General features: G+C 43.3%; 1 protein-coding gene across 1 annotated transcript in view; it reads left to right on the top strand.

Annotated features, from left to right (window-relative positions):
* maml3 (mastermind-like transcriptional coactivator 3) overlaps positions 1-19,571 on the top strand; it is a 118,068-nt gene that overhangs the window by 62,558 nt on the left and 35,939 nt on the right. The gene's annotated exons all lie outside the window — the stretch shown is intronic.

Here is a 19,571-nt window from a genome sequence, read left to right as displayed (position 1 = left end):
GAGTGCCATGTTAAAGGGTGGTGGTGTTATAGAACCCCTCGACCCATGACCTCGGGAGGAGAACACAACATGCTACAGCGTTTGCTGGTCAGTCCTTGAGGCGCTATATGAAACGCTGGCTGTCCACTGGAGGTTTTCTATAAAATATACAGATAACTTGGACTCACACAGAACACCCAGTGGCAAGGATTCAGAAATGCATTTTAAAAAAGCAAGCTAATACAAGCTTATTTAAACACTTGACTGGGACAGGTTACGAAAATGGTTTGCTGTTTTACAAAACCTTCCAGAGGTGCAGCCAGAGAAGGTAAAATGGCGGTAGTTTCCCCAGCAACAAGCCAGGGCTGGGAATAGGCATAGGAAAATGGCCTGTCGACAGTGTATTGATGCCTCTGCAACCCCCCCTTCCACTCCTTCCCCAGACACACAAGCGCATGCACTCGAACACCACGCCAAACACCAAAGCTAAACGGCTCCTTAGCTCATATCCCCAATCTGTCACGGCTGACTGATGGCTGAGATTGGACCACTAAGCCAAGCTAGCTGCCGTCATTACCGAAAGCCCACCTCGGGCAGTTTGTTTCCTGAGCCCAGCGACCAGCGCGGCCCACTGTGAACACTCCCGTGGCTCAGCCAGGTTTCAGGTGTCTCCAATAATCTACAGGAAGTGTAGGTGGAATGTACCTTAACGCACAAACCTACCCAAGTGAAACATCACACTTGTATTGTTCTTCTCATTATCTCAGGGCCATTGTGTTATCGTCAATAGAAAGTGTGTGTGCGGGTGTGTGCATGCTAGTTAAAGATTTACTTGTCAATGTTGTCTCTTTCTCCCTTTATCTCTCGGTCTCTCTCTCACTCTGCCTCCCTTGTGTACATGATATGACTACAGTCAGTCAGCCACCTCCTCCTCCTCCTCCTCCTCATCCTCCTCCCTTCGGGTGATCTCTGCGTCTCCTCTCCGGCTCCTCCTCCCCCTCTCCTCCCTCTCTTTCTCCCTCTGCCAGAGACACTCAGCACCAATAAAGGAGCAGATTTATTAATATGGGGCCTTTGTGGCTGCTGCCTGAAGGGCTGTGTGTTTGTGTGCGTAAGTGAGCGATCGCGAGTCTGTGCACATGTATGTTTGTGTGTGTTTCATAGATTTGGGGAGGGGGTGGGTATAAGGAGGGGGCGGGGGGGAGGAGATTTATATGAGTGAGCAGAGGAGAATTGGAGACCGGGAAGAGAGAGGAGAGGGATGTGCAGAAAAGAAAAAGAACGCTCTAAAGGGGAAAGGCAGAAAGAGAGAGATTTATTGTAGAGTGAGGATGGAGCATATTACAAAGAGTGTCAAGGGCCTGGAAAGAGAGAAATAAGTGAGCAACGCGGAATGGGCTAGTGCAAAAATGTTCACGGTTCTACATGCATCCAGCTCCATTGTAATGACATTTATTAGTGTGGAAGTGGGTGCAGATGCGCTTTATTTGAGCAATATTAACAAGATGTGGACAACAAGTGGTAACATTTAAAAAGTGAAATCCAGCGATTTCAAACAACATTTCCGTGAGGCTTTGTCAAGTCTGAGAAAATAACCCTGATGATGTCATAGTGACGTCATCAGGGTAATCTTGGATTGGAGACTACAAATCTTTTAATGAAAACTCTGCGTTAGAAACGGGGAGTGTAATGTTTGAAAGACAACCAGGCAGGGAGAGTCTAATAAAAAGAGGCTATCAAATTGCATTATGGGAATTGTAGGGTTGAGTGTTTCTGGAGCTCAACCCATGCTAGGGACTAGAAGTCAGGATATCTCAGCTTATGCTGCATTAATATTGGCAATATATATTTTAAATCTGTCTTTCATAAATCCCCCCAACTTTCTTGACGTGCAATACAAAAATCTCTGGAGTATACTTTTTAAAGAACGCTGGAATAACTTAATTACAAGGTGGGTCATATTAAACTGAATGCAATTGGCAGTGTTTGTCAGCTTTAAAAGAGGTCTTGGCAGTCAGCTCTTTAAAATTTGAGAACAATCTGTGCCCAAATTGTAGGCGTATTGGACTAAAAGCTGCAAAATTCTTCAGTATGTCAAGGCGAGACATCTTGAAAATAATGACTACATATGCCAAATGCAATAAACAAGGAAATGCTCTCCTCCCCCCCCCCCCCCCCACCCCCACATTAGATCTTTAATCACTTGGTCCGAATGAGGTTAAACAGACATGCCGTTCACATAAATGATAGATAGTAAGCAGTGTTTATTATAATGATTGCTTTTAGATGTATTCAACAGTGTTCCCGCTGCAAAGCTAGCATATCGCCTGAGTAACCAATGGTGGTATTAGCAAGACTTTCATCACTGCTTACTGTTTATGTGCTCTGTCACAACAGGTTTTATCCAAACGTGTTTCTGTTCTTTAAGACCCAATTATGTCTTAGTTACTCAGTTCCTAGACACAGCCTTGGTTACACTATTCAGCTAAACCAATGTAAATGTTGACTATCAAAGTCTCAGCTGGATAGGTGTGTGTGTGTGTGTGTGTGTGTGTGTGTGTGTGTGTGTGTGTGTATAGGGTTGCACCATATTGACAAAATGTGATATTGCGATATTGATATTAATTACAATATTTTTAAACATATGTAAAATTACAAAAGTTATGGGAAAACTCATCAAAATAGATTCATAACAAATACAACACAAGGTTTATTTCAACTGACCGTCATATTGGACTGGTCCAACATGATGAATAAATAAATAAATAAGGACCATGTCTACAAGACAGGTTCTACTGGTTGGACAGTATAAAAAATATAAATAAAGAGAACAAGACACAACTTTTCTTTCTCTTCTCTGATTCGTTCCGTTTTGTTGTCTCTATCTATGTCTTCACTTACACCGTGACTATGAAATATGCCCACACGTGGTACGCTCCACAGGGTTTGTCACGTAGTGCGCTTACGTGCACCAACATGTGCACGTGGCTCGGTAACTGGCCAATGAAATATGATCATTACAGCGTTTCAAGCTCTAAATCAAACACAACTAAGCCACACAGCCAACGGACGGGACGCTGCGCTCCACAAAATATTGCATACTTATTGCGACACTTTTGATATATTGTGATAACGATATTGAGTAGATATAGCTTGCACCCCTAGTGTGTGTGTGTGTGTGTGTGTGTGTGTGTGTGTGTGTGTGTGTGTGTGTGTGTGTGTGTGTGTGTGTGTGTGTGTGTGTGTGTGTGTGTGTGTGTGTGTATTGTTGTGGAGTAATTTGTGCTGATATGTTGATATCCCCAGAGACACCCTTGGTAATTGTATGCGTTTGGGTGAAGTGATGCTAGCTGGATTTAGATTCACATTTCTTAGTCTGCATTAGTGTGTGTACATACATCAACCTTTGGCCTTGTGTGTGTGTGTGTGTGTGTGTGTGTGTGTGTGTGTGTGTGTGTGTGTGTGTATTTGTGTGTGTATTTGTCATTTCACAGGTGGTGCTTGAACATCACTGTCTCTCTGATCCATCCTCTCTCTTTCGCTCCTGTGTGTGTGCGTGCGTGTGTGTGTGTGTAGGCTAATCCAGTTAGCAGCTGCTCGGGGAAACTTCAGCCTCGCTCCTCAAAAGCTCGTTAGTCAAGCTTTAATTGTTGCTCCCTCGCTTTGCATATCTCTATGACGCTAATTTATGCCCGTTGTCGCGGTTACCGTCGCCACGGTGGTGGATGTCTCAGAGGAAGCAGCAAGTGGGGGAGCAAAGGCGCGTGCACGGGTCTGTGTAATATGTTTGTGTGATTGTCTGCGTGTTACAGATGACGCTGTCGCCTCACGTGTGTGTGTGTGTGTGTGTGTGTGTGTGTGTGTGTGTGTGTGTGTGTGTGTGTGTGTGTGTGTGTGTGTGTGGCAGAATGATTGGGAGGTGGATGTGGCTTGTTGCACAAGCCTGTGTGCCGCTGTGTGAACCTAGCAGCATGGGGGCGGGTCTCTGGGGCTATCTGAGTGATGATTGGGTGAGAATGGATTGACAGGCGTTGGGCTCAGAGGAGGGCTTCTGGTGTCATCCTGATAAATTGGAGCGGGACGTTTGACTGTGTGTGTGCGCATGAGTACGTGTGTGTTTGGAAGTGAGCACATGTGTGTGCTCGTGCCCGACTGCAGTGCGCGAAGCAGCCAACGTCGGTGCTAATAACCCTGTGAGTCACGACACCAGCCCCCTCTCTCTCACACACACACACACACACACACACACACACACACACACACACACACACACACACACATTCAACAAATAAACAGGCTTTGAAAAACACCCACAGGCATGCACACTCTCTGACAAAGCCCCTCCTGCTTTCTACTTTCTCCACCAATCGTCTTTTCAGAGGTAAAGCCTCTTTCATCATCCTCTCTCTTCTTTTTCATCCCTTTCTCCATCATCTTCTACTGAGAACCCTGACCTCCACAAGGTCTTATGGGTGGCAGATTTAACACACACACACACACACACACACACAGCCAGTTTTCCATAGGGTGTCTCACAAGCGTTGAACAAGAACCTGGCTGGCTGTTATTATCGGCTGACTTTAGCTTATTACAGTTGGTATTGTAGTATTGTATCAGTGTCGTACGTAGTGGAGTTCATATACTTGTACGTTAAAAAATCTTTAACGCATGACATGACAGTCACATAGCTGAGTGTCAGTATATGATAGATTTGTCTGTTCCTATATGAAATTCAAATGATCGTTCGGATGTAGAAGAAGAACAAGCTGTAATAATTGGTCCCAATTCAAATTTCACAGTGTTGAATTGCAGTAATCTGTGCCTTGCAGTCAAGCAAGGGGCCTTTGTAAAATCAATTATGTATTGCTTTGGGTCCCAAAGTGGGTGCCACTATTTAGTTTTTTTTTTCGTCCTTGAAAAACTGAAATGCCAGCCAATTTTGCTTTCATATTTTTAATTTAATTTTCAGTTTTAATCATTTTATTTTAAAAAAAAAATTGAAAACTTATAATTAATAAATAAAGGGTTTTATGTTATGTATTTATGTGGCAAAAAAATGAACAATAGCTGATGTACTATCAGTATATGAATAAAAAAACTAAATTCTCCCAAATGTCGATTAAAAATCCTTTATCGTTCTTGCTCTATTGCCAACCACACGGTAAAGGATGGAGGGAAGGGGCAACAAGGAGAGTGAAAGAGGAGGAGAAGGAGAGAAGAGGTGGGGACAGCACAGCCCTGACCAAGTCATTTCTCTCTCTCTCTCTCTCTTTCCTCCATCTATCCCCATGAGCAGGAGCTATTACCTTCCCGCCTTCACTCCCCCCCTGCCTCACGTACACACATTTCATCTCCTGCTCACTCTGTCACCCCTCCCCACACACTCTCTCTCTCTCTCTCTCTCTCTCTCTCTCTCTCTCTCTCTCAGTCGCACACACAAGTGACTACTGCTCACTCTCTCACTTCTCCATCTCTCTCTCTCTCAGGCCCATGTGTCAGGGCTTGAGCTGAGCTACTCTCAGATCCTGTCGAGAGGCTCTGAAGATGGGGAGGGGAGGCAGGTTGTGAAGGGGTGTTGGGGTGGAGCGTGAAGGTGGAGGGGGCTGGGTGGAGACTGCTGTGTTCTGTTGTGTATCTGCTCTCTCTCTCTCTGTGCCTCCTGAGATGCTTCCTGTTAAGACAAACACAAGACAAACAGCTCTCTCTGTGTCTCTGCTGTCCATTTGTTCATATCTGTTCTCTGCTTCTTCTCTTGTCTCTTCTCCTCCTTTCCTCTCCTCATATTTCCTTTCCTTTCTTTTGATTTCCTTGTCCTTTAATCCCCTTTCCTCTTCTCTCCTTTCCATTCATCCTCATCCTCGCTCCGTTTAGCTCCTCCTTGCGTCCTTAAACACTCCGCCTCTCCTGTGCTTAGAGGGAGCTATTAGTGCCGAGCTCCACTTCCACACTCTTGATCAATAGTGTGTGTGTGTGTGTGTGTGTGTGTGTGTGTGTGTGTGTGCGCGCTAGTCATTGCTTGTGTACAGTACATTATATAACACACTGTACTTACATACAAGGAATGCATGATAGTGAGTGTGCTATGCAAATGTATTGACATAAGAGTGTGTGTGTGTGTGTGTGTGTGTGTGTGTCTGTGTCTGTGTCTGTGTGTGTGTGTGTGTGTGTGTGTGTGTGTGTGTGTGTTTACATATCAATGTCTTGTGTGTGAGAGAAGGATTGGCAGCAGCGAAACAAATTCCCAAGGTCCCCCGTCTCCCCACCCCACAACACACGCACACGCACACACCCCCAAAGCTGTTTGGTTCGCTTCGACAGTGGCAGAGAAAACACACCGAGACAGACCATCCCCACCCATTCGACAAGCCCTGGGGGTGTAAATACAGGGTTGGAGAGGAAATATCAATACTCACCTCCACCAACAGGCTGCTTTTTCAGAGCTGTGTGTGTGTGTGTGTGTGTGTGTGTGTGTGTGTGTGTGTGTGTGTGTGTGTGTGTGTGTGTGTGTGTGTGTGTGTGTGTGTGACCGTGTGTGTGACCGTGTGTGACCGAGCCCTCTCTAATGTTAACCTCATCTGCAATATGTACCTGCAGGCCTCACTGTATAAGAAACCAGTCATGACACAATGCGTCTGCAGGCACATGGTGTCTGAGTTTATGTGTGTGTGACTTTAAGTATGTGCATATGTAGAAGAGCAACCATAGCCGTGTGTGTTTGCACGTATGTGCATGGGGGTATATCATTTTTATGCTGTGTCTGTGGGCCAAAGGGAGGGAGGAAAAGAGATGCAGTCAGAATGATGCATACTAAACAGACTGCTGTCACCCCGCCAGCACCCCACACACACACACACACACACACACACACACACACACACACACACACACACACACACACACACACTCACACACTCACACACACAAACATAAATGCATGCTTGGTTGCTCTACCTCATATATACACACTGACAAACAATCCATACACACACACACTGAGACATGCACGCAGACACACAGTCTCTCCTCATGCCAGCTCAAACTTTGGCTGCCTTGCTCGGCTGCCGGTTGCCATAGCAACCATTGCCCACAGCACCTTGCAGCCCAAATCAATGGCAGCTCCAAGACGAGGGTAGGCAGGGGTTGTGCGTGTGTGTGTGTGTGCATGTGTGCGTGTGTGTGTGTGTTTACACCCGACAGCCTGTCTCTGTCTAAATGTTCCAGCCTATAAGCAGGTTGTACTTGTGTACAGTTTAGTGATAAATATGGCATAAGGCTCAGCTGCAGATTGCATTAACAGCGCACTATCAATGTTGTACAAATTGGATATATGCCTAGAATAAACAGAATGCAATTTTTTTTGGACATGGAGAGAAAGACGGTTGGCTATTAGAAAGTGTATGAGGTCAGTCCATTAATTCTGTGTAATAATGTGTTTGCCCCAACTTGCTAATCACCTTGTTTGTGTTGATGGCTGTAGATATGGCCACCATGCCAAGTGTCTCTCACACACACACACACACACAAAGACCAACGCGAGGGACGACACAGATGTGACCCCGCCCTTGTCCCCAAAATGCACCCCACCCTTCCCATCTGCTCAGTCAGATGCTAACACACACACACACACACACACACACACACGTTGCCACTTACCATTAACAGCACTCACCACTATTCAGTGACATGCTCTAGTAGGTATACACACACACACACACATACACACACACACGATACAAAAGCTGCCAGTCTTGTAAAGTCATACGGTTCACCTACATGTGTCTGTCGGAGTCTCTGCATTTATATGCCAGCCCTTCCTCTCAGCCCCCACCCCACCTCACCCCACCCCACCCCACTATTCCATCCCACACGTCTATCACTCTTCCACTCCTCATTCCTCGTCTGTGTGGGCTGAAAGAAAGAGGGAGAGAATGGAGGAGGAAAAACTGAAACAGAGAACAGACAGAGGGGGTGCAATACAGGGGGAGGTGTGGTAAAGCTCTTTAAGGATTAGGTTGAGAATTGTGACTCTGTCTTTCAGAGGAGAAAGGAGGTGTTGGTGGTGGAGGGGGTAGATTGACTCTCTGGAGCAATTTACCTCAAACGGCTCCGACACAGCTAATCCGCTCCTAAAGGAGCCTAATCCAACTGTCTTGTACCTGATACTGAGAAAAGAGAGTAGCAAAAGGAAGACAGGACAACTGAGAGAAAAGTGTGTGTGTGTGTGTGTGTGTGTGTGTGTGTGTGTGTGTGTGTGTGTGTGTGTGTGTGTGTGTGTGTGTGTGTGTGTGTGTGTGTGTGTGTGTGTGTGTGTGTGTGTGTGTGTGTGTGAGAAATTGCCTGTATACTTCAAAACAAATCAAATTTGCTGTGTTCAGACAGGCGAAATGGTAAATTTGCCATCAAAAAGCAGTTCCAGATTACATGTTGAATTCCAACACCGTACAGGATGGACAGCCAAACTCCTCAAGGCTTTCCCACAGACCCATTCTTCTCCCCACAGTATACACCCTAGTCTACCATTCAACACGGTGGGCTGCTTGATTCTGGTTAACTTCTTGTTTTGAGAAGCTTGCAAGTCATATTTGCTACCGGACGTAACTCGTGCTGCCTTCTGCTTGGCGTTAACATAAACCACAGTCTTAGGGCCCTATTTTAATGATCTGAAACGCAACGCAAGTAGCTTTGTGGGCGGATCTCGGCCGCTGTTGCTATGATACCGGCAGGATAAATGACTCTTGCGCCCGACGCAAATCTTAAATGGGTTGGTCTGAAGTAGCTAGGTGTGGTTTGGGCGTAACGTGCAATAAACCAATCAGAGCGTCATCTCACATTCCCTTTAAGAGCAGGCGCGCTTGTTCCATGGCGGATTGCTATCATGACGGTGGATTTGCCTGGCGCACGCCAGCGGGAGCTGTCCGGGATGCGGCAAAGTAGTAAATGCCCGTCTTGACCGGGCGCATCTCCTCAAGTCTGGAGAGGATTGCTGCAGCCATGGAGCGTGGGCCTCCAAACGCACCACCTGCACCTGTTGTGCCCCTTCCTCCTCCCCCCACTCCATCTCCGTCCACCCGCTCCACCAGGAGCGCATCGCGCATTGCCACTCCCGGACCAGATTCCACCGGAGTGTCCAATCCCGCCGTAGTTCAACATCACGTCTCCTTAAGTCCTCTAAAATTTCCTCATTTATGTCATCAACACATCCATCATTCATGGAAATGTTGTGTAAAACACAACAAGCCACAAAGAATGCTGTGACCTTTTGAGGACTGTATACTGTACAGTGCCTCCTGATCTATCCAAAAACCTGAAGCGCATTTTCAGTAATATTTTTCCTTGTAATTATGTATGGTTTGCAAAAATGGGAACTGCTGCGTCCGTGTAGATTAGGGAAGTGTATGCGCGTTGTGCACACGCTACATTATGGCCAAGCATGCGCTCTTAAAATAGCATCTGAATAACGCACCACCGACTTTAGACTAGCGCCACTGACTTTAGACCAGGTTTTTCCTGGTCTGTGGCGGAATTGTTTTCTGAAACTAAAAAAATAGCACCAGGGAATGTTTGCGCCAGAACACGCCTCCTCTTTTCGCTGAACCGCCCCCCGGGAGCGCAAATACATTCCCTAATTTACTGACGTGTGTCTGTGGAGGGAAAAGTCCGCTGTGCGTTGGGTGCAAAATAGGAATGATACATGCGTCGTTGTACAAAGGCAATTGCGCTGAGTGCAAGATAGGACCCTTAAGGTTACAGTGAGTGTACCGGCATGTTCTCGCAAATGCTTTCCTTGAGGAACTGTCTTAAAGTGTGCACAGTTCTTCCCTTTAGAACTTCCCCTTCATCTCTCTTCTTGTGAACATTGACCTGAAAACATATTGAGTAACGTTGAATGTGACATCTCATGATCGCGTGAGAGAAACTGAATAAGTAACACACATATATTTTTAAAAAGTAACCGCTGTAACATTTTCACTGGGAAAGGAGTCAATCACCTATTTTGAGCGGGTTTTCTCGCGTTTAATACCCCTGCATATACATGCTAATTTAGGGCGAAAAGGGGTATATGTGTCAGTTAGAAAGCTTGTTAGCTCAATCGCTAACTGGAAAATAAGTTCACTTTTTTTATTCAAGAGGCACAGTCTTTATTACATCAACTCCTGTCGAAAAAAGTGAATGGGGCAACACAGCTAACAAGCTATAGCTTCCCCTATTTTGGACTTTGCAGCCTCAAACATTCACATGTTCAACCAAGCTCACCTAAGATAAACTCAGCAGGAAATATTCACAGAGATGTATTTTGTGTTACTCTGTGTTAAACATGTTATCTTACAAAATGGAAGTCTCTTTGACTGATACATCATATTCACCTATGTGTAGCAGCTGTAGAATAGATGTTTTTTCCACTGCTCTGTACAGCCGCTAAAACAAGCAGTGCTATACATAATACAGTGCTGAAAATGCTATAATGTAACATCATGATACTAATAGCACACAGGGGCCGGAGTAAAAAGTGCAGTTAATGCAGAAATAGTGACAGGGAAAGAGAGAAAAGAGAGAGAGAGAGAGAGAGAGAGAGAGATGGTAAAACAGAAGGAATGAATGAGCTGAAAGGCAAGGAGGAGTTGTGCGTCATATGTTAGTAGGGCAATACAGCATGGAGAAGTGGGCTGCACTGGGGGAAAAAAAGAGCACTGTATAAGAACATGGGGAAGACAGGCTCATGGACTGTGTGCTGATTTAGGGCAGAACGTACGTACATGGTAGAGAGAGATGGAAAACTGATCACAACATGAGAAAGATCACATGATGCTCACACAAGAGAGGGGGAAAAAGAGCGAGATGGAGGCAGAAAGTGAGAGTAACCTACATACGATTGTCCACAGAGTTATAAAGAGCGACAGCAGCGTAGGCAGAGAGCAGGAGGGACGGAGCAGTGATTGAGGAGAAGTAGACGGACGCAGCTCTGGTCTCTCATTAGAGCTCTGAGGCAGGCTGTGGGTCCCGAGGCGCGCACACACACACACACAAACACACACACACACACAGAGAGAGAAACCCACCCTCGATATGTGCTCTTATGTCTCTTCTTTCTCTCTTTTTGTAGAGATTTGTTTTGTGGTTTTCGCAGAGTATCTGTTTCTTGTGCTGATTCGTCTACAAATGTCTGTGCAGTTTCTGCACATTTGTGAACACTTGTAGATGCAGAGGCATATTGTAACCCTTATTTCTCCCCGATTCTGCCCTGCATGCACATATCTTCTCCCACTCCTTCATTCCCTGACTTCTCTGCCCTCTCATCCCTCACTGCCTCCCTCTTTATCCCCTCACTCCCAGGTAGTTTTACCCCCTTCCGTGCACTACTCTCCACCTCCTTTCCCCTCTTTCTCCCTTGCATTACTCTCTACCTCCTTACCCCTCTCTCGCTCTCCCCCTATGTTGTTTTCTCCCTCTGTCTTAATCTCTCTCTCCACCCTCCTCCTCTCCCTCTCTGTGTGCTGTGTATTTATAAAAAAAAAAAGCCAAATAAAGTTGAACCCGAAGAAGGTGATTGATGGTTGCGCAAAGCTCCCTCTTTCCATCTTTTTCCTCTCCCTCCCCCCCCCCCCCCCCCCCCTCCGTCTTTATTCCCACACTCCCTGCCTCCCTCTCCTCTCTCCCACTGGCACTATGGTTCCCTGTCATTCACACAGACATAAAAACACGAAAGCGCACACACACACAAAAGCACACACACACGGGCGCACTGTTTGTATAGTTTGATTAATTATTTGGGTTTACAGGATACAGCTATGCTCATGTAATTCATTTTTATATGTCGGAGTGTTTGGTACGAGATGCACAATCATTTCAGATGCTTCTGATGATAAAAATCATGCTTAGTTGGTTAAAAAAAAGAAGTTCTTTTTACTACTCTCTCCAGACAAGAGCGCCACCTATTGACAGTTCATCAAGATCAGACTCACCTGTTCCCTGCTTGACCTCAGCCTTCTTATCTGAATAGTTCATATAAGATAAGATGGACTTAAAGTATACCCGAGGGGAAATAACATAACTACAATAGCAACAAACAGAACTGCAGTTATTGTAGTTTATTGCTGTATAACGGCCATACAAAATTATTAGTTTGTAGATACGAAGATAAGATGTTTTTCTAAGATATTCACAAGCATTCCTACGCCTAATTTTCACTTGCATGATGTGTTTTACAGATTTATACATTCGTGAAAGTATCAGGCAGCTGATATTCCTTTCAAACAAGACTATATCATTTACCCTTCATTTTTTAAATTGATATCAGCCCAAACATGAGCTATATTTAGATTTAAAACCTTGCATTTATTCTGTTTATCAATGCAAATTCATATCATACAGTTAAAGGTTAACAACACACCCACGGTACACCTACACAGGTGTTTTCACATATTTCACCTTATTAGAGCTCTCCTCAGGACTGTGTGGGTGCATACAGACTCTACAAACCGTCGGTTTGCGTCAGTGCACATTTCAAAGCAGGACAACCTTCACATTTATCATTGTTATTCGTACATGTCGCTTGGTGACTTTGCATAATTCACAGAATAGCAACTTGAGCGGAGGGGTAATCAGCTGGAGTAACTGAAAACACCTGTGCAGGTGTGCAGCGCCTTTAACTTTGCCCAGACTATTAACTGATATACCTATGGCTGATTAGTGGTGTGCTTAGCTTTGCTCAGTCCTTAGTTTCTAAAATCAGCTACAGTATGACACTAAAGTGGTTGTCTAATTAAGATGGTAACAACAAACTGTTAAAGATATCTGACATCCTCTAAATAACTATTGAAAGCTAATGTTAGCGTTTAGAGTGTCACAGGCTAACAAGACCAGTTGTTGTTAAGCTTTGATTGCTTAGGAGGTCCTGAATTTTAGATATGAAGGTAAAAAGCTTAATATATTGATATAGCTAAAGGTTTAATCTGGACTAAAACTACCTAGCTAGCAGCCAGTACCACATGGAACTCATACTAACAGAGCTGCAGGCAGCAATGTGTTTTTTTGTCTTGGAGCAAACATGACAGAAAACAGGCAGCAGAGCAAGTTTAACAGTAATAGTCAACAAACAACCAATTTCTGTTTAGCAATTTGGCAAATTTACAAAGATTGTGACTTCATCTTTACCTAGCTAACAGCCAGTACCACACGGAGCTATACTGTTAACAGAGCTACAGACAGCAGCGGTGTTTTAAAAAAAAATGTTTTTAAGAAAGATGTCTTTGACTTTTGTTACAGACACCAGCCAGTGGAGCAGGTTTAATGTTACAAGACAACATCAACGTTTCATTTAACAGTTTAGCTAATTTACAGAATTAACATTTAAAGTCAACATGTGTAATTTTGAAGGTAAAAATGTGAGGAATGTATACCCTCTCAAGTTATATTAGATGCAGCAAAATTATATCTTCATTTTGCTGTTTTATTGATTATTATAACCAGTAAGTAATAATTCTGTACCTAATAATAACTCCTCATCAGGGTTATGTTGGCATGTATGGCTCGGCTAATACTTTAGCATGCACTATACTGTGTTTTTATTCTTGTCATTGTCAAGAAACACAGCACAACACTGTACCTGTGTGTGTGTGTGTGTGTGTGTGTGTGTGTGTGTGTGTGTGTGTGTGTGTGTGTGTGTGTGTACTGAGTCCATCTATCAGCTAGCGTGACAGCTACATTGGAGGGAGGCAGTGCTATCAGGCATGGCACAGGATCAGGGATCCTATTGTCTCATTCACCATAATAAGGCACAAAGAAAGAGAGCGGAAAAGATGGAAGGTTGAAGGGCTGTCATTGGCAAACAGTGTGACGTTGACGACCACTGTTTGACGCAAAGGCATACCTGGACACAAACACACACACACACACTCCAAGGGAGCAACATTTATTTACAGCTGCCATTGTATGCAAAAACAACAATTGATTTGTATTAGATAGATAAATAGATACTTTATTGATCCCCAAGGGGAAATCCAAGGTCCCATTAGCTTAAAGACATCACACGCACAACATACACATACTGTACATCATAAACAGGATGATAAAATAGCAAATCCACATGATTAATATGGACAATAAAAGAAAAGATACTAAAAAAATCCACATGAATGTACTGAGGGATGTATAAGCATGAGACGCTTGCAGTGACAGGGCAGGGACTGAACCTGTGATTCAGTCTGCATGGTAAGGTGCTCTATGAGAGGGTGTGTCATGGTGGTAGTGCAAATAAGTCCAATAGTGCAAGGATAAAGTCTAGAGACCAGCATTAAATATGGACAATAGTTAGTGGTGGCGATAGTAAAAAGAACTGACTAATGGTGGGGTAAATGTGGGGTGAAGACCAAATACCACCATTAAAATAAAACACAATCCAATCTGCAATGAATGAAGTCTTTCTGGGGCTTTTTGAGTTCTGCGTGTTTGTTGATATTGTGTTAAGCAACTGTGTCACTATTTAATTGTCCAGTACATTCTTAGACCCCTCTAACAGTAATACTCAGAGAAATTACTCCATACTGGAGGTCTGTGCGCATGCATGTTGAGTGTGTGTGTGTGTGTGTGTGTGTGTGTGTGTGTGTGTGTGTGTGTGTGTGTGTGTGTGTGTGTGTGTGTGTGTGTGTGTGTGTGTGTGTGTGTGTGTGTGTGTGTGTGTGTTTGTTTGAGCTCCTCTCCCGTCTGTTGGTTCTCAGGCTTATATCATTGTTTCTCAAGCTTCCCAACATCCCATCCAATTGCACAAATAAACCCACACACCCTTAGCAGGAAAGATGCGCTGTCACACTAATTCCGGGACACATTCATACACACCCACACATTTTAACTTTAGGGGGTGATAAACACATACACACACACACCCCCGTGCGCGCACACACACACACACACACACACACACACACACACACACACAGCAGTGAGGCTGCCAGAGCCAGCCAAAGATAATTCACTTTAGACACAGAGCTTCAATTTGGCGGTCAGCCTCACATGCTTCATGTCACTCTTTGCTGCTCTTTGCACCAGCAAAATCCAATTGCCGTGTGTGTGTGTGTGTGTGTGTGTGTGTGTGTGTGTGTGTGTGTGTGTGTGTGTGTGTGTGTGTGTGTGTGTGTGTGTGTGTGTGTGTGTGTGTGTGTGTGTGTGTGTGTGTGTGTGTTAAAAAATGCTATTTTTGTCTTGTGCTCGGCATATTTCAGTGTGCTTGTTTTGTGTGACTTCATGGTGCGTCTGGCTGTATGTACCTTTTGTAACTTTGTACTGCAGTGTAGGATGGGTGGATGGCTCCCTCCCCCATTCACAGCTCCTCTTTAGTAGCTCTGCTTTCCTGGTATATTTCATGTGCATCTGTACACATTAACACATTGCCAATGCCACCAAAGCTCTGACATTTGTGACCAGCAATTTCACAACATTTGGTTTCAGTGGCCCGTGAAACCGCATGTCTGGATAAAAGGGAGGAAAAGCAGACATGTCCCACTTAGTATCAGGATCAGGGCTGGAATCCAGAACTAGCAGCTCCACAACTAACATGCAAGTCAAGGACTCCTATAGAGGCACAGAACTATTGTTTTGTGTTGAATTTGTGTTTTAAAAATGTCTTTTAAAAAAACAACAAAAAAAACAACAGCAACTACCAATTTTTCATCAGTTGATCAACGAATTGGTTGGTCTATAAATTAATATCAGAAAACCGTGAACAATGCCTGTTACACTAGGGCAATTTTTAATTTAGGATATAAAATAATACCTCCCAGTCATTTTATAAAGGCCTCCATGTGTTTGTAAGTCATAATTTAGAACATGCCAGTCTCCTGAAATATCTCCCTTTTCAAGATGACCTTAATCAACTTTTGAACTCCTCTAACTTCTATGGAGAAATATTTCAGACATTCTCAAGCTCGGAGACTGAATTGAAATCCAAACTGCCTCGTACAACTTTCCTCTGGCGTCACCACACGGTGCGGTCCTAGCAGAAATGTTTCCCTCTTCACTTACGCTACATTTCTTTCTTTCAACAGTTTGTGCTTGAATTCAGCCGATGGAGGTGTGTTGAGATGTGTAAACAGCTTTGACCTGATGCAGGTATACATCATGATTTAGCTCTACCTGTGAGTGGTATAAAGCATGTGCTCTGTACTGCTGCAATCCACAAGACAGGTTGTGGAAAGAGATCTCACCTTCCGTATATATATATATATATATATATATATATATATATATATATATATATATATATATATATATATAGTACAGGCCAAAAGTTTGGACACACCTTCTCATTCAATGTGTTTTTTTATTTATTTTCATGACTATTTATATTGTAGATTCTCACTGAAGGCATCAAAACTATGAATGAACACATATGGAATTATGTACTTAACAAAAAAGTGTGAAATAACTGAAAACATGTCTTATATTTTAGATTCCTCAAAGTAGCCACCCTTTGCTTTTTTTGATAACTCTGCAAACCCTTGGTGTTCTCTCAATGAGCTTCATGAGGTAGTCACCTGAAATGGTTTTCATGGTTTTGCTTTTTTTATTAATAAGGGAACAAATTCCACTAATTAACCCTGACAAAGCACACCTGTGAAGTGAAAACCATTTCAGGTGACTACCTCATGAAGCTCATTGAGAGAACACCAAGGGTTTGCAGAGTTATCAAAAAAAGCAAAGGGTGGCTACTTTGAAGAATCTAAAATATAAGACATGTTTTCAGTTATTTCACACTTTTTTGTTAAGTACATAATTCCACATGTGTTCATTCATAGTTTTGATGCCTTCAGTGAGAATCTACAATGTAAATAGTCATGAAAATAAAGAAAACACATTGAATGAGAAGGTGTGGTTGGCCTGTATATATATATATATATATATATATATATATATATATATATATATATATATATATATATATATATATATATATATATTTTTTTTTTTTTTTTTCTTCCATTTTCATCATCTGCCGTCATTTTGTTGGAGGTAAGCACTAAAACACATTGTCATTCTCCATATCCCTCCCCTTCTCCTTTTGCCATCTCTTTCCTCCTCTCTCTCTCTCTCTATCTATCTCTCTCCTTCTTTCCTTCCCTTCCCCCTCCATCCCACCCTCCCTTATTGTAGTTTTTGCGCAAGAAGGCAGAAAATCTGCTTACCCTACACACAGGGATGTTTGCTAGTCTCACACAACGTTCAAAATGCTTGGGAAAGCACAGCTTTACCTGCACCATCAACAGCAAACCTGGGTGTGTATGTGTGCGTGTGGGAGTGTGTATATACTGTATGTGCGTGTGTATTCTCTCTCGTGGCTTTCTGTGTGTGTGTGTGCGCACGCGTGCGTGCGTGCGTGTGTGTGTACAGTAAACAGTTCCTGTACATGTTTGTGTGTGTTCGTGGCTCTGCCTCTGTATTTACAAGGACAGGTTTCTTCTGCCTTGAGGGCATACACGTTCATGTGGGAACACGGCAGTGGACTATTAACACCTTTTCTTGAAGATCAGATTTGTTAATTGACAGTTCAGCACAGTTAATTTCCTTTTGATGCACAGCACGAAGCATGTCATATCATTAAGTAGTGCCAAGTCACCTCACATGCTTCTTTTAGTCTGTATTAGTGAGTACAATTGAGAACAAATCTAGCTATCAGTCGTAATGTAAAATAATGCAAGGGATTCAGACGCAGTATGATAATATATTAAAAGTAGATAGCATGCACATAGTGAAAGTAAAAAAAAAAAAAGAAGTTAAAAAATGATTCTGTGTCTTTACATCTGTGTCTTTTTGTGAAATGGACACATAAGACAGCAAATAGAAATCATAAATTGGGGACAGCATCATAGCCTCATAGCGGCACAGAGACGACCAAGAGACCTAGAAAATACCAGAGTGGTGCCCAGAAAAGTCACAGTAGACCAACAACAGCAGAACTGACAAGCTTCCTAAAATAATATCAGTGTGCAGAACAGCAAGCCCCTTCAGCAGTGGAGAGTTTATTCTGTCATTGTTAGCAGTGGGAATCCTGCCCGTCAGCATTTGGATGACGGCGTGTACTCCCCCGATGGCTCCCACATCCCTGGTGGTCCCGGGACAGTAGCTGCGGCACACAGAATGTTCTAGGGCTGGGACGATATGCTTTTGTCCCAATTCAGTTCTTTCACGATACATGAAGAATTGCGATTCCATAGCATTGTAGTATTGTGATTTTCTTTTCCTTTAACAAAAACAAAAGTTGAATAATGCACTTCTAGAGACAATATACCATGAGACATTTCTAAAAAACAAATTGTTTTCTTAGAAGAATACGCATCACGTCAAGTGTGACATTCATTTCATTTGCAAAGAAGTACTTAACATGGATTTTCTGCATTTTCTGCCGTCTGTCGGTTTTGCTGGAAACAGATATGATGTAGTCGCCATCGGCGGCACCGTGTAAACAAAGAATATTTAAGTGAATCATTGGTTAAAAAAAATGAAAAGCAATATCTCTTCTAGGGTAAGAAGAATCGATTTTAAGAAATCGTTGTTTTTTTTTTCCCACCCACCTTAGAATGTTCCCTCTGAGCCGAACATGAGCAGGAGCGTGATATAAACTGTTGGCTGATTTACTGACAGTATTCAACCTTTTATCACAGCTGAATGTCCTCTTATTCTGGATCAGTAAAGTGTTGAGTTCACTGTAAGCCTTGTTTCAGACAGGTCACATTAATCTGAGCCTGTGCATAAAACTAAAATTGCAATTTAAAAAAAAAAAAAAAAAAAAAAAAAAAAAAAAATGGGACCACATTTTCCTAAGAAAAATACACTTTTGCTTTCTTACTGCTTAATATGGCAATGCTTTGTTTCCATAGTGTTCTATTGTGCTGCTTTTAGTTTGTTGAGATGATGATAATTAACTCTGAAAGTCCTTTTACTGTTTGACGCCTATTCAGGTAGTAAAACAACAATTATGATCGCGCTTTGCACAGTTTCAGAATTCTAAAGGAAGCATAGCATGTGCTCCCCCTTCTGGTCAGGGGTAGCTCTAAATCTAGAAATGCTAAATACCTGCATTAATACTTTTAATACATGTAATGTACGCTTATGTAGGCTAATCCACAGCGGCACTGTCTGCTGTTCTAAAGCCCGGTTCGGCTCAGCAGTAGCTGAGCTTGCTGGCCCGGACGATAATAGACTACAGCTCATGCTGACAGTATCATTCAGAAGACTATTTCAGGGCATTAGAGGTTATGTGTTTCTGTTTTGAGAGAGAGACAACACACACACAAACACGCACCTATCCCACGCCCATAGACCGAAAACACAAATGAGCTACCATCAGTCTTCAGTAAGCGTTTGACACCTTGGCTCTTGGCTGACTGCTATTTTGCGTCACACACAAGGGCATTTCGGTCTCTTTTGGCTCCATTTTGGACACTGTCACATCGCAGAAATACACACACACACACACACACACACACACACACACGCTTCCATGCATGCATCCCAATGTCATCCTGAAAGACCTGAAATAGAAATATTGCAGTAGCAGCTGCTGGCCCAAGTATCACACGGAGAACACATACACAGAGACACAC

The sequence above is a fragment of the Perca flavescens genome, chromosome 2, assembly GCF_004354835.1.
Source record: "Perca flavescens isolate YP-PL-M2 chromosome 2, PFLA_1.0, whole genome shotgun sequence".
NCBI classification, from domain to species: Eukaryota; Metazoa; Chordata; class Actinopteri; order Perciformes; family Percidae; genus Perca; species Perca flavescens.
This window is presented reverse-complemented; position numbering and strand designations above follow the sequence as displayed.